The 4,898-nt window shown below is 40.2% G+C and overlaps 1 protein-coding gene across 10 annotated transcripts in view; it reads right to left on the bottom strand.

The window, feature by feature from the left end:
• Positions 1–4,898, bottom strand: part of NRXN3 (neurexin 3) — a 1,829,483-nt gene that overhangs the window by 636,958 nt on the left and 1,187,627 nt on the right. The window lies entirely within an intron of this gene.

Here is a 4,898-nt window from a genome sequence, read left to right as displayed (position 1 = left end):
TTCCCTCTCCCACGCACAAGCACATGCTCTATTATGAATACAGGGAAAACAAGACTGAGATCAAGCAAACAGTCCAGAGAACAACACACAAACACACAAGTGCACACACACCCCCGTGTAAATCTCTTCACCTCCAGCTACTGCTGTAAAAGCAGACTGAATCCCAGGTTAGTCTGTAGGCAGTAGAGGAAGTAGAGGCTGAGAGCAGCCCAACTCCTCCCTCACCTTGTACCTATCAATGCTGATATCGACCCAGGAACCATCCACTTTCTCCAGGCCTCTGTGAATGTCAATAGCCATTTCCTTCTCGGCAATGTGGAGCTCCCTCCCTTCTTTGAAGGCCTTCCATGTGTGCAGCACGTGCAGTCGATACATCTGCCACTCTAAACGCATCTGTCCTTTCCCCTAATTCCAGGAATAGAAAAGGGCACTTCAAGCCCTGGGCAAATACTTTGAAAGATGATTCTTCCTCTTCCTCTCTCTTGCCCACTTTCTCTCCTTTTTCATTTTTCTGGGATCTCAGAAATCATTGATCAGAGACAGCAGTTTTCACCTCAACATCCATACTGTAGCAGAGTTCATGCATGGCAAGAAATTTGAGAATTTGGCACTTCACTTGTTCTTTTATTTATTTTTTTATTTGCCAGAGGGTGCATGTACTCACCAGAGACAAAAGAGACAGGGAGAAAAGAAAGCACCCTCCAATGGAGTGTGGTCCTGTCACAATCTCTTTTCCATTTCTCTACCTCGTTGGGACTTGCGGTTCAAGCACATATACATACACACACACACACACACACACACACACACACTTCTTAAACCACCAGGGCCAGGATTTGAACCCTGTAGTCAGCCATGTGAGATCTTTTAACTATGAGGCAACAAAGCCAGCTCCACTTGTTCTTTTAAAGTTATAGGCAACAGAAGCCCCAAAGAGCAGGTGTTTATAATTACTTCAAGAAACAGACTGACCAGGACCTTCTTCCAATGAGCTTTCCTCAATGAGTGAACCGGCATTTCCTGTAATAATGCCCTTCTCTTGTCTATTTGTGGTTGATGCCTAGAATATCATGAATCATGATCTGAGCTCAGAGGTCATGCTTCCTTCCTTACTCCCATCTCATCGCTTCTGGAAGAGTCACACCATGGGCTAGGTGTCATCTGGGCAAAAAGAGAAGCAGAATCAAGAAGTGGGGAAAAGGGGCCAGACAGTGGTGGAATAGAAACACAGCTGGATCCACACAGAAAGATGTGAGGCCAGGGATAGATCAGGGGGTGAAGATCCTGTCAGGGGTCTCTCTCTCTCTCTCATGGAAGAAATAAACAAATAAACTTTAAAAAAAAAAAAAAAAAAAAAAAAAAAAAAAAAAAAAAAAAAAAAAAAAAAAAAAAGTAGGCAAGAGTTCCTTGTCCACTTGCTCCAAAATTCCATATTTTCAAAACCTCCTTTTTTTTGCCCCATTTGAGCTACAACTTATATGCAGGGTTGGGGACTTGTTAGAGACAGGAGAACATATGGTGTTGAAGACAATAATCTATTCTATAAGATAATTGTTTTTTAATTGCTAGAGGGCACATGTGTTTACCAGGGAGAGACACAGAGAGAAAGCACTCCAAATAGGGCCTGGTTACCCCACAACCTCTTTTCCTCCATTTCTCCATCCCGTCGGGATTTAGGACATGCACAAGTGCCCTGAACATTTTTCAAGCTATCAGGGCTGGGATTCAAATGAGGATGGGGTATGTGGGATCTGGCTCCCTTATATCATTAGGCAGTGAGGACAGCCTAAGAAGGTAAATCTTTACTTCCCATTCTTCTAACTCTCTGCTCTATGGTATACAGGCATTCTCTCACATGTCCTCAGCACTTTTCCTACCCCTGGACTTTGATCTCATGCATTATCTTCTTGGATTGTGTTTATGTTTCCATCCCTTTCCTGTGTTACACAATTAATATCCTCAGATCTAGCTGAAATGTGTCCTCTTCATGAAATATTCCCTAATCCTCAGGTTAGAATAAATTTCTCTTTTCATGTGCTCTTTTGGAATTTCTAGTCTGGGGAACAGAACTGCTCCATGAATGCAAATCTGCATATGCACCTGCCTCCTTCCCTAACATAGGGTCTTGACTGTGAAGAGCACATCTCACTCAACTTTGCTCACTTTTCTTGGACATACAATGAAGCATAGAACATTGAATTGAACTGTGCTCTGTTGTTATTAACCACTGAAGCCTCACTCTTTCAGCTTTTATCCCTTTTTCCCTTACCTCCCCACCCCCACTCCTATTATCCCTCTCAGATATGTATCAAAGCCTCCTCTTCACCCCATCCCAGCACTTGCAGCCCAGTTCTCATCACACCCTTTTCCAACTGGCCCCTCTCTGAATCCCCACTTAAACCCCACGGAATTCAGGCTATAAGAACTATACTGACCAGAGTCTTTCCAGATAACAGATAAGAGGTTGGATAGCCCAGATTTTGTGATCCAACATGCAGTGGTGAGAAATACATTGCTGGCACCCTAAGCTAAAATTCCAAATATATATCCTTTTAGGAAACATTTTCTAGGTACAAGGTACTTGACTATAGTAGCTTTAGCTTAGGATACTGGGAACTGGTCAGGTTAGTAGGCAAATAAAATACTTCATTTCTCTAGAAAACCATAATCTGATCACTGAGAATGTATAAAGTAACTTTTAGAATACAATCCTTCCGAAAACTGAGGCCTGCCTGCTCTCTGTTATGCTGTGGGCGGCAAGGAGGGTGGTGGTATGACTATGAGAGAGGGCTTTCTATTTTTATAATGTGGCAAGGTTGATGAGGAATTCAGCCCCCAAACTGAGAAATGCAGAATAGCACCAGATACTAAATCATGCAGAGACAATATACACCTATGTTGTGGGTGGCTGTGGGGGTGGGGGTGAAGGATTTGTCAAAAGTACTCCCCAACACAGACCTCTCTGTTTTCTGGTTTAGCCTAGTTCTGTGGACTTTAAATGGAAAAGAGGGGTTTTCCCCCTTAATTTTTTATTACTCTTTTTATTTTTATGATTTTGTAAAACATATATCATTCTTACCATTTATCAGCTAGCACCCCAGAATCATTTTTTTCCATTATTGCAAGCTAGTCAATTTTAGGTGGAGTCTAATAAAATAAAAGATACAAAGAGAGAGAGAGAGAGGGGTGTGAATCCTTTAAAAATATATGGTGCATTTGTTTATGAGAAACATGACTTGTATCTATTCCAGGTAATAATAGGGTAGATCTATATTTTAACATACACAAATAATAGACGAGTATAAAATAGAACATAGATTTATAAGACTTGAGGAAATTTCAGGGAAAGCCATGACCAGAATCATTACACAGTTCAAATTCAAGAGCATCTGCCCTCTGGAACTAATGCGTAAATGGCATTCTGCACACCACGGACAGGAAAAAGGACAGGTAGAGAGACATAATGGAACTGAGACTGACTCTCTTGCCAAGTCCTAACCCTCCAACGTAATAGACTGAAGATAATTCAATGTTCCATCAAGAAGACCCCAGAAGATCAAGCTTGTACTCAGTTTTCTTTCAATATTATGATTCAAAACTTGAAGAAAGAAAGCTAAGTATAACTGCATACAAGAAAAATGAAAGCATGATTCTATTGTTACTCGGACCACAGTGATTTTCCTGCAGAGAACAGTCAGAATAAACAAGAAGGAAGAAACAAATGCTGGCAACAGGACATGGTCTCCATTGGAAAGACAGAAGTTTTCTGTATGAGACCATGAGAAACAGAAGGTGAGAAGAAAGATTGGAAAGCAGAGCTTAGAAGAAAGACCAGCCCCTCCTCTCTCATTGCTGTAAACACCAGATAAGAAAGTCAGTCCTTTTGACACTGAATGTTCTTTATTTAACATTCCAACAAAAGTTCACATTCTCTCTTGCTCTACCAAGGGACAAACTGAGGAGCAGATGCTGGGACCATTTATAAACAGCCAGGTAATGACTACCCAGGCAGTGAAACTCCTCAGTACAGTTACTGCTTTTTTCTGTAAGTGACTAAATTCGGGATGCCTATAGAAGAATCTAGAAAAGAAAAGGTGAGGGGAAGATAAAACAGTGATCACAGTATCTCTCAATGTCAGTTTGTTTGAAGGACACCCAATCCTACTCCGTTTGACATAACCAAACATACTTTCATTTGGTTCTAGACATGAGAGTTGAGGAAAAGATCAAACTTTCTTTTCCAGAAATTCCACCTTTACTTAATCATATACCTCTTTTATTTCCCTGCCTACCTGTTTATTTCTGAAGTATGTGTTTTTATTTGGGAGTCTGATTTACACAAGACAGTAGTATGCATTGAGTCCAATGTCATCTCCACCCTAAAAGGAAGGGCTAGTTATCTTTGTCACTAATAGAGATCCTGGAGTTAAGAGTTATTTTATATCATTTCTGCATACAACTAGAACTGACCCTCAATGAAATTCTAAAACTACATCCTTTGGAGCTCTAGTTATTAAGTAATGCAGCTGATATTTAAATCAACGAGAAGAATCAAGTCTGAATTTATTGATACTGAAGGAGAGTATTTTTTTTCAAATATGAGAAATAAAGGTTTATAATTTCTATGACCCTTCGGCAGAAAATTCTAAGCATGAACATTACAAGGAAATGTGCACTAAGACAAGGGGAGATGTGTTTACTGTAATAGAACTCAATCCATCAATGCTACAATTTCTGAAAACCATAAGCAAACTTGACTCTACCATTTCCTCCCAGTCATTGCTATCTGCAGTAGATCAACTTACTGTGTCCTGTAAGAAGTTCTTCACCACTGGGATTCAAAGACATAACAAAAGAAAATAGTCACTTTTTTTTTTTTTTTTTGAGAGATTTTTGCT

This window comes from Tupaia chinensis, unplaced genomic scaffold (genome assembly GCF_000334495.1).
Source record: "Tupaia chinensis unplaced genomic scaffold, TupChi_1.0 Scaffold000528_1, whole genome shotgun sequence".
NCBI classification, from domain to species: domain Eukaryota; kingdom Metazoa; phylum Chordata; class Mammalia; order Scandentia; family Tupaiidae; genus Tupaia; species Tupaia belangeri.
Note: the sequence above shows the minus strand (reverse complement) of the source record. Positions and strands in the feature narration are given on the sequence as shown.